This window comes from Maylandia zebra, linkage group LG16, assembly GCF_041146795.1.
Source record: "Maylandia zebra isolate NMK-2024a linkage group LG16, Mzebra_GT3a, whole genome shotgun sequence".
NCBI classification, from domain to species: domain Eukaryota; kingdom Metazoa; phylum Chordata; class Actinopteri; order Cichliformes; family Cichlidae; genus Maylandia; species Maylandia zebra.
In genome coordinates, this window is record NC_135182.1 from 24,407,531 (window position 1) to 24,429,772 (window position 22,242).

At 40.6% G+C, this 22,242-nt stretch overlaps 1 protein-coding gene across 3 annotated transcripts in view; it reads left to right on the plus strand.

Annotated features, from left to right (window-relative positions):
- erbb4b (erb-b2 receptor tyrosine kinase 4b) overlaps positions 1-22,242 on the plus strand; it is a 343,553-nt gene that overhangs the window by 197,260 nt on the left and 124,051 nt on the right. The window lies entirely within an intron of this gene.

Genomic DNA, 22,242 nt, shown 5'->3' on the forward strand with positions numbered 1-22,242 from the left:
AAACTTGTCCGGTTTACTGGCAATATACTGCAGGAAACTGCACCGAGTTTTTGATGGGAAAAGCTGTTCATCAACGGTGATATGTAGACCAGGGTTGTAGCACGTGATGCAGTTGGTGACAAATGATCCCCACACACTGGAAATTGCTGCGAACTTATCAGTCTTTGCTCGATCACAGCGGGTGGACTTGTCATCAAAGCGTAGGTGTTGCATGATGTCTTGGAAGCGGTTTCGTGCCATAGTTCCAATTATCTGTGGGTTTCCCAGGTTTGCTGACCAGCAGTCATTTACAGATGGAACCCTGTAAACCCCCCGCAAGATGACAATAGCAATAAATGCCATTAGTTCAGGGAGGTCCATGAACCAACAAACATGCTCCGTTTGCTGTGCATGTTGAATAGTCCATTCTTGAATGCTACGAAGCATGTCAAGAGTGATGAAACACAGGAAGCTCTGAAGGCGACTCAAGATACTTCTCCTGGCCTTAGCCGTTGGCTCTCCATCTGCAGCGTACGGTTCTATAGGGGTGAAAGGGAGACGGGTCCCCACATGTTCTTCACGCCACACTGTGCCATCTTTCGCTGTCTCAGTCCCCAAACAAGCTCTCTTTTTCGGTGGAGAAGCAGTCTCCTCATCTGCAGTGTGAACAAATTCAAATTGTGAGCAATGGGAAGGTCAAACAAAATCACAAATGCATGCATAGATACTAATTATAATTCCAGTATCTCCTCCTCTGTGTCAGAATAATGTCTGAAATATCTTACTTACTAACTACATCCACTTCCTTGCTTGAAATGAAAAAGGAAATAACATGAAATGAAACTAACCGGAAGACTGATCAGACAGCTCTGAGTCCGAATCCGGCTGAACTTCTAGGTCTTCTCCATCCGAGTCACAAGGGTCGACTTCCGCCAGGATCATTTCCAACGCCTGCTGGGTGGTGAGTCTTCTCTGCATTTTCTTTCCTTGGAGAGGAGGTCCGTACACCACAGGATTCTTCAGGGCAATGAAGGGTTAGGCTAAGTGCAGTGAGATTGTATCATATATATACCCTTGATCACAATTGATCAGTGGGGTCAGGTCACACTGATCAGCGGGGTCACACCCCCGTCGTTCAGTGGTCGTTGATCAGTGGTGCCACAATGGACCACAGAACGACGGGGTGACGGGTTTCCTGCAGTATATTGCAAGTAAACCTGACAAGTTTGGGATCAAGTTTTGGGTGGCTTGCAACCTAAAATCCAAGTACATTTGCAATGTCTTCCCATATCTTGCTGGTACTATTGTACCAGTGCTCTGAATGGTGCCACAATGGACCACTGATCAACGACGGGGGTGTGACCACATAACAATGCAACCCGTCACCCCGTCGTTCAGTGGTCGTTGATCAGTGGTGCCACAATGGACCACAGAACGACGGGGTGACGGGTTTCCTGCAGTATATTGCAAGTAAACCTGACAAGTTTGGGATCAAGTTTTGGGTGGCTTGCAACCTAAAATCCAAGTACATTTGCAATGTCTTCCCATATCTTGCTGGTACTATTGTACCAGTGCTCTGAATGGTGCCACAATGGACCACTGATCAACGACCACTGAACGACGGGGTGATGGGTTGCAGTGTTGCACTCACTTTTTATTATTATTAGTACATATGTGTACAAATGGTTGGTTTTTTGTACTGTAAGCAATGGGAAGGTCAAACAAAATCACAAATGCATGCATAGATACTAATTATAATTCCAGTATCTCCTCCTCTGTGTCAGAATAATGTCTGAAATATCTTACTTACTAACTACATCCACTTCCTTGCTTGAAATGAAAAAGGAAATAACATGAAATGAAACTACTGTTTTTATCAATAAATGTCAGCAACAAAGGACCTAGACTCATGTGTGTTGATTTCTCCACACTCACTGCGGATGAGGAGACTGCTTCTCCACCGAAAAAGAGAGCTTGTTTGGGGACTGAGACACTCATCTGCAGTGTGAACAAATTCAAATTGTGAGCAATGGGAAGGTCAAACAAAATCACAAATGCATGCATAGATACTAATTATAATTCCAGTATCTCCTCCTCTGTGTCAGAATAATGTCTGAAATATCTTACTTACTAACTACATCCACTTCCTTGCTTGAAATGAAAAAGGAAATAACATGAAATGAAACTACTGTTTTTATCAATAAATGTCAGCAACAAAGGACCTAGACTCATGTGTGTTGATTTCTCCCCCAATCCCCTCCCTCCAGAATTCCTAGGTAACGACCCAATATACATATGAATGACTAGCCAATTTAGCTTCCACTTCCAGCATTTGACTGCTCTCCGGCTTTTAAAGGTAGAAACGCAAAATGATGACTCCGCGGGGGTCTCAGGTAGAAGCCTTCTTGACTTGACTGCTCTCCGGCTTTTAAAGGTAGAACGGTAGAAGCTGGGAATTCCAGTGATAAGGTCTGCATTTGACCATTAAAAACTCCGCATTAGGTGAGCAGTGACTCTCAGTAGTAGTGGAGTTCATGCACCAAGCATTGTTAATATAAATGCACAAACCACAAAGGATTGTGTGGGCGGCTCTGCCTTTTTATGAAAAATGATCCAGTGCTAGAAGGTTATCTTCTGCAGACTGACCCTGAGGTCAGCACAAAATGAACCTCTAGACTCGCAAAAAAGATGCACAGCTTTTCCACTACAGAGCAGCACACCTTTCTTGCAGTGTGTTCGAAATAAGATCAAAGCTGCCATTCACTCATCTTGAAGCTAAATCCAACATCACAAATGATCAAAGCGGGCGAAGATATGGACAGAATCGATACATTGTGGTGGCTGAATAAGAGTAAATAAGGGTTTGCATGACCCTTGGCAGCTCTGATAATGTTCAAGATGGAGAAATAGATACATTAAGTGATCAATGCATCAGCACATCTCTATGCTTGTGTGTTGATCGCAATAAAAATGTCATCTGCCACACATGTTAGCTCTTGTTCTGCAGCAGCTTTGACATTAATAATGAATACCTGTATTGTTGCCTACATTTAAAAATTACAATAACAAAACATAAATAAATAAAAACAATAATAACTTTTCTTAATTGCTTACTCAAAGTGGGTCATGTTGGGGCGGTGTCTGTTGCAGGTGACATACTAGTACACGTCTTTGGAATAACTAATTGAATATCAAGTGCAAAAACTGTCACTTTTCTAAAATGTTTGGTCTGCTGTCATGAAAAACAGTCTGACATCCACAGGAAAGCGTTAAGAATGATATATGAATGATTAGTACCACAAAAAATGCACGCATGTTACGACTGATAAGGAATGTTGTTTTAAAATTATTTCTTAATTAGAACGCTCTTAAATCAGATTTACAGCACACAGAATTTACTAGAATTGAACAACTAGCTATCTAAACAATACAGACACAATATAAATAATTCCAAGGGAAACACTGAGTCATAAGAAGAAGACAGTGACATTGGCTTGTTCAAAAAATGTAAAAAGAAAAGAACAAAATGACCTAGTGAAATTTTTGAATTTATGAAGATGTGTGAGGATGGTACTGAGACTGTGCCTTCCTTACTTCTTCCAAATTCACTTTCTAAATAATTCATTGTTGTCTTCAGCTGTTCTTTCCTGGTTGTTCCCCAGAGTTGCGAGAAACAACGCAGCCATCAGTCTGCATGTGCAGCTTCAGTATGTGCTGGGGTGTTAACGTTCTGCCTTCTATTCTTTCTCACACGTGGTGCCATACTTGGGGAATTACATTTGTCCAGCATAGCGTTTTGCTGTGCCCTTCCTTTTCCATTGTGGTGCCAAGTTGAAGTGAGTGCGGAGGGAGGCCAGGGCGGTTCTCTGTGAGAAGCTGCTGTTTGATGTGCCTTCCGTGGCCTCAAGCCATGAAGTAGAGGGGGAAGTTATGCACAACAACCAGGGTCAGAATCTGCTCTACTTCATAACTACGAGTGCTTGTGTTTCACCCTTGTGCTCGCTTTCGTGGTGACAAAAACATGTTGGTTGTTGTTTGTTCTTATTAAGATGCAATCATTTAACGATTAAAGGTTTGGTTTGTGTTGAAGTATATTATGTAGAGATCGGAAATGGCTCTCACGTGTGCTTCTAGAAGAACAATTAATATACCCCACATGGCCCTAATCATCACTTGGTCAGTGTGGGATTACATCAAGGGAGATAAGACACTGAGGTGACCTAAATCACAAATAGCTTGATAGTATTACTTTTAAAAGGACCTATCCTCTTGTGTCTTGAACTTTTCACACATACATGCATGTCAGCTTTGGGTAGATAGGGCCGTTCACGATCATATCTATAACTGTGGACCCTAGAAAACCTTTATACAAACTTGTCACTTCAGAACAAGAAACTTGTCTTGAAGGGTCTATCATATCACTGTTTTTTGTGCAGATGGACCTGACAGTTAAACAAGCTCTTGCTGTGGGGAGAGACAAGTCACTTGTGTCCCAGTTTGTTCTGTTGCAGTTGTCATCATTCTGCTGTGCGCAAGCGGAGAAAGGAAATAAGCTAAAACTATCAGGATAAACCCGCTCCTGTACTTCAAGCAGCAGAGATCAAACTCTTCCTTTCCTTCAGCTGCTGTAGCAAGTCCAAAGCAGTCTCATTCATTACGAGGCCTTTGATGTTGCTGTCATATTAGCCCATCGTTCTTCTTGCAGTAGCTCCCAGGGGAAGTGTAAAATGATCAATAAAATTCATAAGCAACATATATAAGAGGATAAAACATATTAAATACATAAGGGGCTAATCGAAAGAAGGCACAGTGAAAGACCCCTTCGGTGCTGAAACCCACACACAGTTCTACTTGGTTTGAAATTGCCTTGGGATGAAATCAATTTGTCGCTAGTATATTGTAGCATTGCACTTATTGATTTTTCTGGTGCACTCTCCGCGAGCTGTGAATGGACTCTCTGGATTTGAGGGGACTGGAGGATGGGGTGGAGGACGTCTCTGGCTGAGCAGGGATAGGACTCCCTCTGATGCACCTTTCAATCAAGCTTAGCTAAGTTATCCTCATGAATATGAAATATAAGGCACAGTCAAGCCGGGGAAAGTTAAGGATAGTGTGTGTGCACGGGGGTGTATAGAATAAGAAATATAGGCACTAAGTGCAGAAAGTTTAGTTTTGTTGTTTGACATTTCTTCCTCTGGAACAAATAACTGTCCCGGCCGTTATAAGACTATTCATTTTTAGGCATTTTGGGTGTTCAAGTGAGCTCTCTGATAGCTACAAGGAAAAGCTTTAAATAAGTCATTCTTTTTACTTCTCCCTATGTCCAAGCAAGAAAAAAGGTTAAATACAGCTGGCTTCTGACATTTTCAAAGTTCCGTATCCATATTTTGATGCATAATGACCCGCACTGTCCTCCTTCTTGCTACGGCAAACATTTTCACCACTTCTGTCTGGATTCACATGAACCCTGGGTAGCCTCTGTGCTTTCACATGGTAATTACAGCCTGCTTCCCTGGCAAAATAATAACAGCCTCAATAAGGAGCACATCACAGATGAGCTTTCTGATTTTGCCACCCCCTCCCCCCCTCCATTTTCCTCATTTCATTTCTTTCAGATTTGTTTTGTGTTGTTGATTCATTTTTCTAACCACCCTACGCCTGCACTGCGTCTGTCCAAAATGAAGCATCCAATCTGAGGCCCCATCTGCTGAATGATCCTCTCTCATCGCATGCATGTACACAAGCCTGTGTTTTACGCCAAGGCGTTAACCACTCCTTCATGGCCCATCTGCTCTCTCTTTGTCTATCCCATTTTTTGTCTTTCTTCCATCTCTTTATCCCTGTCTTTGGCTCTCTGTTGGTCATCATATTTTAGTTGGCTGTCTTGATTTGTCACACTGATGCCTTTCACACAAACACATGCATGCTTGTACCAATCTGTACTGTATGCAAAAGTCTCTTGCGCACTTGAGTCTGACTCTGTTCTCCAAAGGCTACTGCAGTTGTTGAGTGTGGAAATCGACCACGAACATACAATATCATCTGCTCCGTGTGTCCTTCTTAGTGTTATGTGACAGTGATACACAGGGGAAGAAGGAAAAGGATGGAATGGGGCACGTTGACGGGAATGATTTGAGTTAAGGTGTTTCCCCCAGACAAGGAACTGGTAAATGGGGGGCATAAAATTGGTGCCTTTTTCTGATCCCCAAGATTTTCGTTCGCCGTCTAACTACTAGTAGACGAAAGAGAAATTCTGCCACGGGAGCCAGAGAAGATTGGTCCAGTGCACATCACAAGAATTCAGCCAAGCCTCTTGCCTGGGAGCCCACATACCTCAGGTCTCCTTCAATTGTGTGTCTAATTGATTACTTCCCATGCAATTACTCCTGTGTCACACTCAATATTTCACCACTGCAGGAAGGGGGCAAGATGGGGCGTCTTTTTGAAGGACGACATTCATATTGTCACATTTGTGAGCCTCTAATGTGGATTGTGGGGAAGCACATGTTAAACTTAAGCCCGAAACAAGCCATGAGTAGTAACTGATATCAAGTGATTGCAGTGTAATGTGGCTTAGAGAGAGAGAGAAATTACCAAAGCAATTTGTTTTTATGCCACAGGTCAGCAAAGCTGAATTCCTCAAAAAGTTTCTTTTTGTGTTTCTTTTTTTTAATGTCTTCATTTAATATAAAGGGTTTTTCACATTTTTAATAAAAAAAAAAACATAAAATATTTTTGTCATTTTTAATTTCTCATTTTTTACAGTTTGGAGTCCTTTAATTAAATGACTTCATATTATTCTTACTTTCCCTTAAATTAACTTATTTTAGCTTTAACATTTTACCCGATTATATTTTTTCCAGGGCCATCTGGATCTGTCACTCACAGCTTGGTCTAAAGGGTGCATGGATATTTCTCTTTTTTATGCTTTTGTTATTTGTTCTGTTCTTCAGTCTTTAATAATGCGATGCCTGAGATTTCATAAGCAGAAAATAAATGTGCTTTATGAAATATTAATGGACAACAATAGCAAAACCTGCCATGAGAAAGGAAAGATAATAATACAAAATGGAGCATCTCCAATCAAAAATGTGTACGTCTCTCTCTCTGTGTGCTGCATTTGGCAAAGAACTGAAATGATGGACTGTGTTGTCTAAAAGTTTTAACAGAGTTCATGCTCCCTTAAATATGTTTAGACTGCAAAGTTTAACTCAAACAGCGGTGACCATTATTATCCCACCTTAGGTTTATTGCATTTTACTTCCCCTTAATCTTTAAAGCCTTAAACTATTCTCTTACCTGCCTGCAAGGAATATAGAAATGTACAAATATTTTGTATAAAAAGCTTTTACAAATCATGAATACAATGAAGAGGAAAATGAAAGTAATAATAACATAATATAGTCAGTAATGTGCAAAAGTCGTTCATATATATATATATATATATATATATATATATATATATATATTTCTCCAGCTACTCGTGTTCCTTCTTCCTGATATTGCTGTCATTCGGAACCGCTACATCGATCACTATGGCCGTCTTCTTCTGTTTGTCTACCACCACTATGTCCGGTTGGTTAGCCACCACCATTTTGTCCGTCTGTATCTGGAAGTCCCACAGGATCTTAGCTCGGTCATTCTCCACCACCCTTGGGGGCATCTCCCATTTTGACCTCGGGACTTCCAGGTTATACTCGGCACAGATGTTCCTGTACACTATGCCGGCCACTTGGTTATGGCGTTCCATGTATGCCTTGCCTGCTAGCATCTTGCACCCTGCTGTTATGTGCTGGATTGTCTCTGGGGCATCTTTACACAGCCTGCACCTGGGGTCTTGCCTGGTGTGATAGACCCCAGCCTCTATGGATCACTCACCAGCAGTGTTGGTCAAGTTACTTGAAAAAAGTAATCAGTAACTAATTACTGATTACTTCCCCAAAAAAGTAATCCCGTTACTTTACTGATTACTTATTTTCAAAAGTAATTAATTACTTAGTTACTTAGTTACTTTTTAAAAACACGATTTACAACCTGAAGAGGTGATAAAGCGATAGATCTTTCAGCCCAATTCTACTTTTTCTACATAATCCATCATACAAAATGTAATCAAATGGAAAAGTCTCTTTTTAACTTGTTTTATCAGTTTTAATCTTTTAACTTTATGCATCAAGCAAAAATTTAATTATATGCAACATTCTCTGACTTGAATAAATTAGTTTAACATTTAAAGCTATTTTCTGCACATTCCAGCACATAAAATAAAATATTTTTTGTGTTTACACTCACTCTTTCAAATAGATGCAAGTAAAACACAGCAGAAAATAAATAAAGTCAAAGACTCAGCAGTGCTGTTGCTCTATTTTCACCTGTAAAGCAGGACTACGGTAGGCGGAGGTTTACCCTGGTGCAGGTGTGCCGCGGTCAGTTGAAGAATCCGCGAGTTTCTCTGTGAGTTTCCCATTACGTCATGGCGCACTCGGTGCTTGCTTGGAAGTTTAGGGGGTTTTTTTCGCTGTAAAAAGAAGTTTTCTTCCCACGCACAACGGACACTAATGTTTTTGTCACTTTTTATGGAATCAAACTCAAAGTAAGGTCAGTACTTCCACGCTTTAAACGCTGCACGCTCATACTCTCTCCCACAATCGATATGTGATCCATTGTTGATCTGCAGACAGCTGTTGTCACTAACGGCGCACTCGCTTACGTCACTGTCATGAGACATTCTCGCAAAAAATCACGGTTTTAGTAACGCAGTAACGCAGCGTTCCTACGGGAAAGTAACGGTAATCCAATTACCGTTTTTGCAATAGTAATCCCTTACTTCACTCGTTACTTGAAAAAAGTAATCAGATTACAGTAACGCGTTACTGCCCATCTCTGCTCACCAGTCCCCGGCCCCCTTCCTTCCACTTAGCGTACAGCCTCAGGGTGCTGGACTTGGGGTGAAACCCTCCATGCATGGTAAGGAGCTTTCTTGTCTTTATGTCAGTGGCTTCTATCTCCTCCTTTGGCCAGCCTATTACCCCAGCAGGGCACCTGATCACGGGCAGGGCGTACGTGTTGATGGCCCAGATCTTGTTCTTACCATTCAGCTGACTCCTCAGGACTTGCCTGACCCTCTGCAGGTACTTGGTGGTTGCAGCTTTTCTAGCGGCCTCTTCATTGTTCCCATTCGCCTGCGGGATCCCCAGGTACTTGTAACTGTCCTCTATGTCTGCAATGTTGCCTTCTGGTAGTTCAATCCCCTCAGTTCTGACTACCTTCCCTCTCTTTGTTACCATCCGACTACACTTCTCCAGTCCGAACGACATTCCAATGTCATTGCTGTATAGCCTGGTAGTGTGGATCAGTGAATCGATGTCTCGCTCACTCTTGGCATAGAGCTTGATGTCATCGATCGTGGGGCGATCGTGGCTCAAGAGTTGGGAGTTGGGAGTTCGCCTTGTAATCAGAAGGTTGCCGGTTCGAGCCCCAGCTTGGACAGTCTCGGTCGTTGTGTCCGTTGTGTCCAAGACACTTCACCCGTTGCCTACTGGTGGTGGTCAGAGGGCCCGGTGGCGCCAGTGTCCGGCAGCCTCGCCTCTGTCAGTGCGCCCCAGGGTGGCTGTGGCTACAATGTAGCTTGCCATCACCAGTGTGTGAATGTGTGTGTGAATGGGTGGATGACTGGATATGTAAAGCGCTTTGGGGTCCTTAGGGACTAGTAAAGCGCTATATAAATACAGGCCATTTACCATTTACCATCCATGTACAAGAGGTGGCTGACAACTGCTCCGTTCCGTAGTCGGTATCCGTAGCCAGTCTTGTTAATGAGCTCACTGAGGGGGTTCAGGCCTATGCAGAACAGCAGTGGGGACAGAGCATCTCCTTGGTAGATCCCGCACTTGATGGTGACTTGTGCTTGGAGTTGGCCTCTAGTGTTGTACGCCACATCCCCATTGAGTTCCTGATGAAGGCTCTTAGGGTCCCATTGATCTTGTACAATTCTAGGCATTCCAGTATCCAGCTGTGGGGCATTGAGTCATAGGCCTTCTTGTAATCAATCCAGGCAGTGCACAGGTTGGTCAGTCTGGTCTTGCAGTCTCGGCTGACTGTTCTGTCTACCAGTAGCTGGTGTTTTGCGCCTCTGGTATTCTTGCCAATTCCTTTCTGTGTCCCGCTCATGTATTGACCCATGTGGCTGTTCATCTTAGCCGATATGATGCCTGACAGGAGCTTCCATGTAGTACTGAGGCAGGTTATTGGTCGGTAGTTGGAGGGGACCGGTCCCTTCTTGGGGTTCTTGGGGATCAGGACCGTCCGACCTTCGGTTAGCCATTCCGGGTGTCTCTCGTTAACTAGCAGCTGATTCATTTGTGCTGCCAGACGCTCGTGGAGTGCAGTCAGCTTCTTTAGCCAGTAGGCGTGAATCATGTCGGGCCCTGGTGCTGTCCAACTCTTCATACTGGAGACCCTTTCTTGTATATCTGCCACTGTGATGGTTACTGGACCCTGTTCAGGGAGGTCGCTGTGGTCTGCCCGCAGATCCACTAGCCACTGAGCATTGCCGTTATGGGTTGCATCCTTCTTCCATATGCTCTTCCAGTATTGCAGCCTTGGTGGTGCTGTTCTCTTATTATTATTGTTCCCTTGCCACTGAGAGTACACTTTTGCTGGTTCTGTGGAGAACAGCTGGTTTATTCTCCTGCCTTCTATCTCTCTGGTGTACCTCCTCAAGCGGCTGGCCAAGGCTGTGAGTCTTTGCTTGGCAGTTTTCAAGGCCTCAAGTATGGACAGCTTGCTGTATTTCTTATGCACCTTCTTTGTCGCACCTTTCTGCAACTCCGTTAGTTGGCTAAACTCCCTCCGTGCTACTTTGATCTTGCCCTCTAGCCTCCTTCTCCATGGAGGGTACTGCCCCTTGTGGCTGTTCAACTTGTAGCCAAGCATCTCACTGATCACTGCTGCCGTATTGTAGATCAGCTTGTTAGTGTCGGTATACATATATATATATATATATATATATATATATATGGGTGGCTGTAGCTCAGGTGGCAGAGCAGGTCAGCCACTAATCAGAAGGTTGGTGGTTCGATCCCAGGCTGCCTCCTCGCTGCATGCCAAATATCCTTGGGCAAGATACTAACCCCGTGTTTGCCTACTGGTGGTGGTCAGAGGGCCCGGTGGCGCCAGTGTCCGGCAGCCTCGCCTCTGTCAGTGCGCCCCAGGGCAGCTGTGGCTACAATGTAGCTTGCCATCGCCAGTGTGTGAATGTGTGTGTGAATGGGTGAATGACTGAATGTAGTGTAAAGCGCTTTGGGGTCCTTAGGGACTAGAAAAGCGCTATACAAATGCAGGCCATTTATAGTCTGATTTGTCATAACTTCTCCTGCTGCTTTTACACACGCACTCACATAAGCTCAGCGATTCTCTGCGCGATCAACCTCTCACATGTTTAAGCTTGCTGCAGGAGATTTCACTTGTCATGTTTGCATAGTAAGCTAACGATTAATAAGACGATGTCAGAGGAATTGGTGCACAAATTATCATCACTCACCAATCAGTACTGTCGCTCTCTATACACAGTTCGCACAATTGCAAAGTGAAAGCAAAAAAACAAGCGCAAATTCAAACGCGACTTCAATATGTCACATATTGACAGTGGCTCACCGATGCCAATGACATAATTACCCAGCTACATTTCTGAAAGAATGCAAAAGCATTGACATATATTTTTCCTACAATAGCCCGACGGGCAGGGAAGAGATAGATTTTGGTAGCCCGACTGAAAAAATCGCTAGCTCCGGGACGTCGGGCTAGCGATATTGCAAGCCCTGTATCTGATTGAGGAATCACTCATCTTTGGAAAAGAGAGTTTATTACAGAGAAATGGCTCTTTCCAAAATAAAAGCTATACTATCCGCTTCTTCTGGGCTATATTCTCAGCAGCATAAGGAGAATCATGTGCTAACAGCTGTCTAAATGACTCGGCTAAAGTTAGTAGCATGCTTGTTGTTTTTGTCTTTGCACTAGGATGATGTCGGCGTAAATGTGCAGTCATATTCGTTGTGTTCCCACTAGTGCTTTCAGGTTAATCTCGTTGAAATGACCTTAACGCCACAACACGGCAAATCTCCGTTAACGAGCTACCGCCGATCGCTCCGTGCATGGGGCTAGACGGCCAACACGTTAACGAGCTAACTGCGCTAACACACTAGTTCACACCAATGTAATTGAGCATTGCATGGCACATCCAACATACTGTTTTACTTTAGTCCATGACTCGCTTACCTTCAGGGTCATACGTCACATGAAAACCAAAATAATTCCAAACGCCAGATCTGAATGAGAGTGGGGGAGGTCCATGTTGCTGAGAGCTTAACTTCTGTCTCGCTAGCTTGCCCTGTGCTCTTCCTCCTGACTATGCTGTCTGTGTGGAGCGCTCAGTGGATCTGCGCTCGACAGTGCAGCCTAGGCGGAGTAGTCGAACACAGATTCACTGAGCGCTCAACACAGACAGCATCGTCAGAAGGAAAATTGATAAAAGAAATTACAAATGTTGTATTGTTCGATACATATGCGTACCGAACCGAAAGCACTGTATCGAACGGTTCAATATCGATACGAATATCGTTGCACCCCTAATATATATATATATATATATATATATATATATATATATATATATATATATTTATTTATTTATTTATTTATTTATTTTTATTGCTGGGAAACTGGGAAATACTTCCAGTGATTTATTGAAACATATGCAAAGATATATGGAGATGCAAAATACAAGGCAAAACCAGCATTTGCATATTTCTAATAAACTTGAAGGTGAATATTTCACTAGTCAACCTCAAAAATTACTTCCTCTAAACCATCAACAGCTCTATTAGGCCCCTAATGCTACAAAACTGTTTATTAATGCTTCAATCTTATGTATGATCGGTCTGTCTCTTTTTATGGGCTATACTCCAAAGGCCTCTAAGGTGGCAGTAATTAAACCAGTTCTTAAAAAGCCATCACTTGATCCAGCACTCATAGGTAATTATAGCCTGACGAAGTTCAAAATTTCATGATAGAGTAGTTGTAAAACAGCTAATTAATCATATTCAGATGAATGGTTTATCTGAAGAGTTTCTGTAAGGATTCAGAATTCATAACAATACAGAAACAGCACTAGTGAATGTAACGATGGGCTTTGACAGTGGACTCATCTCTAGACCTCAGTGCAACATTTAATACCACTAACCACAATACTTTAGTAAAGAGATTAAAACACGCGGGTATTAAAAGGTATTTGGCTGCAGTGGTTCGAATCATATCTGTCTAATAGACTTCAATCTGTTCATGTAAATGTAGAGTTCTGTTCACATGCCAAGGTTAATTATGGAGTTCCAAAGGATCTGTGCTGGGATACAGTCTTTTTGCATTTCACATGGTTCCCCTAGGCAGTATCATATCAAAGACTTATTATATATTTTCAATCCTGTGCAGATGATACCCAGCTTTATCAATCTATGGAGCCAAGTGACAAAGCTGATTAGTTAGGCTACAGGAATGTCTTAAAAACAAAAAGACCTGGATGACTTCTAATTTCCTACTTCTAAATCCAGAGAAAACAGAGTATTGTATTTGGCCCTAAAAATCTTAGAAACATGGTATCTAACCTTACGATATAAAGTGCTCTGAGGTGACCGTTGTTGTGATTTGGCACTAATGTTTGCTAATGTTTTTGTCACTTTTTATGGAATCAAACTCAAAGTAATGTCAGGACTTCCAAGCTTTGAACGCTGCATGGTCGTTCTCTCTCCTGCACTCCATATTATCCATTGTTGATCTACACATGTTTGTTGCTGCCATGAGCGTCACACGCTCAGACGTCATTGTAATGAGACACTCTCACGGTTTAGTAACGCAGTAACGCAGCCTGCTTATGGGAAAGTAACAGTAATCTAATTACCTTCTGGCAATAGTAATCCCTTACTTTACTCGTTACTTGAAAAAAGTAATCGGATTACAGTAACATGTTACTGCCCATCTCTGTTAAGGACACACTGCAGACAATGTAGACATGTTGTAGCAAATATATTTCATACCTGTAAAACTATTATTTTTGTTATTTTCATAGATCCAACTACAGAAATGGAGAAAAAATTATTAGTGACAGATCGCTATATACGGAGTGTCTAAAGGTGTAAAACAAAGTTTTATTTTTTTAAAAGCAGAGGTAAAGCTCGACATAGTCCAGCACCAGGGAGCCAAGGCCGATGTCTCTTGTATCAAAAAGAGAATCAGCCCAGCTCTTATTTTGTTCTCCACTTTTCTTCTATCTCTTTAAATATGCTATTTAAAGTTGGTTCTTTGCTAATCTCTGTTCTGTTCACTAGTTCATGCCTTGATTTAGGGAATGTTTTTATGCATCAATGATTCATGGGTTAGTTTTAAGTGGCTAAACAACCAAAATCAAAACAAACAAACAAAACAAAACAAACAAGAAACAAGAAAAGCCTCTGAAAATGGAGACTGTAGAACTACTGCTCAAGACCACAAATTATACAAAAGTCTGGCTCCATGGAAGCAAGAGCTAAAGAAATGAGGAGCGGCTCAAGACATTAGTATAGTACTGCACATTTAGACAGCATCTGGCAAAGTGCAGGGCAGATTAGTGATTGCTTCTTCTGTATGCTATTAAAGCAGTCTGATATCAATTATCCTCCCTAAGTGAGATTGTTTTGGTCAGCAACTTCTTTTAAAGGGTTTTGATGCAGATACATAGAACTGACAATTTTGTCTGTTCTAACAGCAGTTTATGTCATTCTTTATTCGGTTGTTTGTTTTATTTCATGCAAGAATGCTAATGTGTGAATGCATCACACTAGTCCCTACACTCATATCTTGTGTCTCTTTCCAATAAACAATTTACATTTCCTATGATTACACTGCAGACCAGTCTGTCCTCACTGAATAGAATATATTCCAAGACATGACCTTACTTCAGCTTCCCCTTTAGCAGATAATACTGCAATATTATCTGGTAATATCACAATATTTTCATACCTACATACCACTCATTACCAGTTTGCCTTCCTAAAGGAGCCTCTACGGCCTCCTCTAAGTGAGAGTTGACTTTCACCTCATTAAAAGTTAAAGTAGGCGTGGAAAGAATTTTAATGCCAATTAATAATCAAAACACAGTCTTCTTCCCTTTTTCTCAAACATTTCCATCCCCCCAGGCAGTGGCTTAGATCAGACATAGATCCGCCACGATGTAGATGTAAAATTGGGCAAGAGACCAACAGGACATTGTTCTCTTACTTCATAACCACGTTTGAATTGTTCCCTCTTGTTCCAACAGGAAACACAGAAGAGCCCAAGCATGTATGTCTCCTTGAGTATGTGTGTTGGGATTTCATTTGCTCTGTAGATTATGTAAATTACCATGTGTGCCAGTGCGACTTGGACTTTGCGGTACTTACACCGCAAAGTCCATACAATAGTATACCTCCAAAGGACAAATAAGTAAATTATTTCACTAGAGAAGCATATTAAAATACATACTGTTGATTAAACGGGTCTCTTTTTTCTTTAAAAAACAAAACAAAACACAAAAGCTATGTATGTTTTGGTCAATGAAAATATTACAAATCATATAAATTCTGTAAGTATTTTGTATTAATTATGCCTGTCCTGATTAGGTGAGCACTGCTTTGAGTGTACAAAAGAGATAAAGTAAATATATGTGTGGATACATATAAATCAGTCAAGAGCTTCATACTTTTAAAGATTTAAAAGTTCCAGTTTATACTGTATCGACTTCATTGTCTTTCTTTCTATGTTTCTGAAAATTCAAAACAATCACATGGTGCTCATCATGCTCAGTTTCTGTCACTGACTGGCTGTCATTATGTCTTTACCATGTCAGTTCACGGCTGTGCAAACTTGACACACAGTTTTTACTTTGACCAGACAGAGTTTCTGACAGGCCTTTGATGTCAGAGGCGCTCAGTGCTCATCTCAGAGGAGGAACAAAATGAGTAAGAAAGCAAATAAAATAGGAGCTGACTGGCAGCTCCGTGGGTCTCCGAAGTAACTAAGGAAAATGTCACTTTTTATCAACTTAGTTACAAGGTCTAAATGGACACCTGTGGACTGATGATGAAATGTTTTTACTCTTAAAGACACGAGATGGTTGATATTCATAGAAAGCAATCCTAAAATCACACAGAAAATACTGTTTCTTGTTAACTTTTTTAAATTGTTTATTTTGTAACCGTTGACAGTGTAAACAGTTTTTTTTTCATTATGTTGACATGTTAAAAAAGAAATCAAAAACCTATATTGGACTTTAAGCGTTTGATAGTGTATAAACCTCGAGTCTTTCAGAATATCCTACATCCTGGTAACATATAAAGTACATATTTAAACAGCTGGATAAAAGGTGTTACATTTGTATTAAAAATTCTTAATGTGAATTTAAAAGACACTGCTGTCAAACCTAAATTTAATATCTTTCACTAGTGCCAGCACACACATAAACACACATATTACCCTCGGACCCGACAAGTTCGCCCCTTTCTCCCCCGGCCGTTTAATAATTAATATGCTTATTTTTGTCTCTAAGGCCAAAGCCTTGGGTAAGTGGAACAGCTATTGATGGGGGCAGTGGTGGGTAATGGGACATGAAAAAGACTTTTTTGTCCATCTCACTTTTCCACACAGATATGATGGGTGTTAATACATGCATCACCAGCCATGGCTTCACTAAATATTTAAATTTTAATTGTTTCTGTCTGTGGTACATGCTTTTTTTTCACCAGTGGTATTCTTTGTTAAAGCTCTGGATCAGTCTTCGCAATCTTCCAGGTTGTCCTGTTCATATTAAGTGGGACCTATTCTATTTTCCAATACAAAGAGGTCACTTTGGTCAGGATTGTGCATATGGCAAGATCCAACACAATCGTGCTCTTCGAATATGATGGCTGGCATCAGACATAAAACAAGTGGTTATTAAAATATGTTAAGTGGCCTCACTATCTTGAGACTTTAGAGACAAAGGCACTCAAAGGTTAATTTGTGCAAGACGGTACACATTAAAAGTAATCAATGTAAGCTTCATTAGCGACTGCATCAGTGCATCTCAGTCATCCATGATCTTAGCTTTTATTGGTTCTTTGTCTTTATTAAACTTGTTCTATGTTCTTCTTCTTTTAACGTTCAATTCCAAACAATAAAGTGGTAAAACTGGAAAATCTCACACTATATCATACAATTAGACAATATGAATGCAGAATGCAGTAGATGTCCTTCATTTTTAAAAGAAGCTAGACATACATTATTTAATGGTAAATGGCCTGTATTTATATAGCGCTTTACTAGTCCCTAAGGACCCCAAAGCGCTTTACATATCCAGTCATCCACCCATTCACACACTGGTGATGGCAAGCTACATTGTAGCCACAGCCACCCTGGGGCGCACTGACAGAGGTGAGGCTGCCGGACACTGGCGCCACCGGGCCCTCTGGCCACCACCAGTAGGCAGTGGGTGAAGTGTCTTGCCCAAGGACACAACGACCGAGACCGTCCAAGCCGGGGCTCGAACCGGCAACCTTCCGATTACAAGGCGAACTCCCAACTCTTGAGCCACGATCGCCCATCATTTTTTACCCTTGATGCTGCTGCACAAAAAGTTTAAAATCTATATATGAACCCATTTCTGAAAAAGTTGGGATGCTGCATGCCAAAGAAACCAAAAAAACCCTCTTTATTTTGAATTTAATGGCAGCAACATGTCTCAATAAGGTTGGGACAGGGGCAACAAAAGGCTAGAAAAATTAGGTGGTACTAAAAAGAAACAGCTTGAAGGACATTTTGCACCTAATTATGTTAACTCGGTAAAGGTCAGTACTGGGTAAAAATGAGCATCTTAGGCAGAGTTTCTCAAACATAAAGATGGGCAGACGTTTGCTAATCTGCAACAAACTATGTCGCTAAACCACCTGACATATTATCAGTGGTCACTGAAAATCCTGCATTTCAGATGGTATCAAGGTGTATCAGTGCCTATGGAATTGCCGTTTGGAAATTCACCGTTAGAGCTGAAAGGTTCAAGGTTCTTTATTTGTCACATGCATAGTTATACAAGTATAACACACAGTGTAATGTAGCCTGACACGCTCCTCGACATGTGCAAAAATTGGGGGGGGGGGGGGGTGTAGAGGAATATAAAGGTATATAAAGGTTTTAATGCAACATGTGTTCTCATCCGAACAAGAGAATTGAATTAATCTGCTTCAACAGCACAGCAGAAGAGGCCAAGTGCTGAACTGCCCTGCTTCAATCCAGACTTTTCACCAATTGAAAAAAATTGGCATGTTGTAAAATCAGATATATAACAAAGACGAAGCTTAAATAGTAAGTTCCGCAACTGGTCTGAGTTCCCAGAATACAGACTGTTATTAAAAGAAAAAGGGATTCTACACAATGGTAAACTTGACCTTATCCCAACATTTTTGACATGTCGCAATGAAATTTGAAATTAGGTAATATTTTTAATGAGGTAGTAAAAGATTCTGTGCAGATCCATTCTGTTTTTATTTGGATTTTACTCTTTATTGGAATTGTGTTTGGATATTTACAGTGCATGGGGTTTTGAAACAAGGCCTTGTAATTTGAGAACTTCTGTAGTGTGTCTTTTAATGGGACAATATCTCTGTTTGTCCCTTCTGTATGCATTCTAAGGAAGAGATCTGCTCAAAAAAGAGCTAGTTAAGCAAACAACCAAGGCAAAGCAGCAATCTTTTTAGTGTTCCAAAGGATCATATTCAAAAACTGAATGAAGACCTAACTGTTACAGAGAGGAAGAAAGCATTATAGTTATTAAATATGGGGATGATGGCACATATTTCAGATAATCTCTCCTGGAAGGCAGTCATAGTGTGTTGTGTACACACTATGTGCCAAAAATAGCTGTGTAGTGAGAAGAGAGCTTGATAGAGAAGTTCAAACCCTGCCTTCTTTCTCACTTCAGTATGCTTGGCTAGTGACTGTGTTAAGTGGGTGTGAATATTGTAAGTTTTGGAAAAGTTATATGAAATCTTACTCAGTTCAAAACTACCTCACCTTTGCTTAATTTGCCAGTTGTTCTTTTGGTGTCTTATTACTTGCTAATAGCAAGACCTTTTTTACCTGTTTGTGTCAGATCAGTGCTGAGTAGCTGAACCTTTCTAACCAAAAAAACAAAAAGGAATACATTAAGTTAATACGTTTTGATTATGTGCTTAATCCCTTGGCTTTAAATCTACTGAGTCTTGATGTACAGATAATGCTCACTACATATTTGAGGTGTGTAAACAAAGTAGCAGCCATGGTCTGCAGTGTGTTACTCACTATCTCTCATTTGACTTGAAAAAACAAGGTCTCGGTAACGTGTTGTTGCCTTAGCAAATCATGCACTGACTAGAGTCAGCTTCCTCTGGGTAAAACCAACATACTTGGTATGCTTGTGGTACATACCCGTTCTCTCTTCTCAGTCTCTCCATCTTTCCTTCTCTTTTTCTTTTCCCCTCTCAGACCCTGGTTTGTTTTGTCCATTCCAGAGCAGAGAGCGTGGCTCATTTTAATTCAGCTGGCAGGCTGATCACACATCAGCCTTGATAAGCTAAGTGGCCCTCAGCAGCAGCAATTGAAGGTCCTTTTACTCTTTTTTAATCACTTGCTTGTATGTTCCCTTGATAATCTTTTCAACCTTTATTTATTTCTTTATTTTCTATATTTTATTTTGTCTAGTTCCCAATTTGTTTTCTTGGTTTTGTCTTCTTTGCTTGTAGATGTGTCTTATCTCGAAGTATTGGAATATGATTTTTCTCCGCTTCCTTTCTGCTCTTCTCCTATCCATAAAGCTCAGATTATGAGGGCTTATCACAGTTCAAGTTGTAAATAAGGAAGGCTGCACCCCACACCCCCCTAACAATTCTGTCATGATTTTATTTTATTTTTTTCCCTCTTCTTGTGTTTCAGCAGATGCTTTGCCTTGCTCGGGTATAATACTATAATCCCTAAATCTCAGCCATTTTTCATAAAGACTCATAGGAAACAATTTCATGAAGGATGGGCCAAATTTAATCAGCAGCCTGTGAATGCAATTATCTTGGTGAAGGAGAGGCGTAGGTTTGGGGGATGGGACCTTGGCCAACACCCCCATGACATTTACTATACATCAGAAAAGAGCTTAACACTTCTCCTTTAGGGTGACACAGAGAATAAAATGGATTCATTTAAGTACTAACACACACACACACACATATATATATTATATTATATATATATATAAATATAAATATTACGCTTAAAAGTGGGAGTTGAAGTCAGTTAGAACAATGGAACAACATTACATCACCCTAAATTAATTAAAAATTAAATGTGATAGGCATATGTAATGCATCATAATATCAAGTACGTTTATTCTTTATGTGCTGGAGCCCAATTTTGAGTCCAGCTGACTCATACTCACTAAAAAGTAACAAAGTAACGTTGCTCTGTGTTCCTGCCTGCAGATAATAAAATAGCCTTTGATTTTTTTTCCTTTTTTTATTTCGAATCGGCATATGTCAATAAAGTTGTGGTTGTGGTACTTTAGCATCTACCTAGCATTACAGAAGGGGAGCTAAAACAAACATATATTGTAAAAACATTCTTTTTTTCCTTTTTTTATATGACAGTTCATTTTAAATGTGACCTTTTCTAACAAACTCAACAGTTATTACCTAATAAAAAAGCTGTTTCTGTGCTAGCTACCAGTAGCATTGTTGATCCATTTACAGGAAAATGTATGCTAACTTGACTAGCAAAGATGACCAACAAGGACAAAAGAGAAAGACATTATTAGGGTCTTGGCAAGTGACATCGGGAATGTTTGGAAGGCGTTCTGGCATGTGTTGTCATAATTAATTTTAGATTTGTCTAAATTAGTGGGTCTGTATGCACAATGTTGCTGAAGTTGTCTGGGTATGTCATGATGTTCAAAGGTTGTGTGAATAGTAGAGAATTTAATTAAGCACACCAAAGTGTATCTGTACGCACTCTTAAGTCTGTAACTCATAGAAAGACAGTCTATTCCAGTCTTTAACATATTCCCCTTTTCTTCCATTTCATGGCTTAAATCTCAGTTTTTTCTCTTTCTATTATCATTCGAGCTGTGTGAGATGCACATACACATACACAGTGCCCACGCTGCTGCTCCTGACCGCATGTTCTGAGACAGTCAAATCCCACCACTGCCATCTCTCTGTTGTAGCTCTCATGAAGCACCATGTAGTCAAATTAATGCAGTTGTTCTTTTCAGGTCAATAGTTAAACACATAAAAGTGCAATTGCATTTGAATGGGTACCACCGTTTTGCTTGGGGACTGCATTAACAGTGTTAAAATTGCATGCAATTCTTGTGGGAGGTGCCCCATCTACGGACCTCATAGAAAATCTAAAGTTTGTGATGCATGATGGGATGCATTTCACACTATGGAAGCCGTATTAAAGAAGTGTCATTTTAATGTGGTAGTGAATGGCTTTATTACATTTCTAAGAACTCAGATGTTGACCAAAGTGCTACAGTAGTTATCCCCACAGTGTATAAAAGTATGCATTTTTCATATCCCCGTAAGCAATAATTCTGAAGCTAAAGTTAAGCCATGGTCTTTTGCTTACTGGTGGAGGTTATATCTTAGGATACTGAAATTTGGTGTGTCAGTACTGATAAATAACGATTAATGATTTTGGGTAGAAATGTGTATTGGTAATTCACTGTGATATTCATAGGGATGCTAATTTTCACAGGCAAAAACTAAATTATTAAAAATTCACTTAAAGAAACTGAACAGCCGACTCCTTTATGTTGAACAAGACTTAATAGCCACCCACTCTTTACTAAAGGTTGCTATGTTCCTCTAAACATTACAGAAAATATTTTTAAAAATCTTTATATTTACTCTTAAGTTACAAAGATACTGTATAATACAAGACTATGGAAGAATATGTTATAATGGTATGATCTCTTTCATTTGGTCCATGATGCTATTAGAGGCATAGAAGTTCCTCTCTGACCTCTCTCCTGCAGGGACAAATCCCTCTCAACAAGTGTTATGTGGAAAAAACATGTACACAGTAAATTTATTTTCTCTTTCTTCTTCTGCTCTTGTATGTGAATATCTACACAATTATACAAATAAATGCACTAAAGCGAAAAAAAACATTGCATTTCGCTCTTACGAAAACAGACTATGC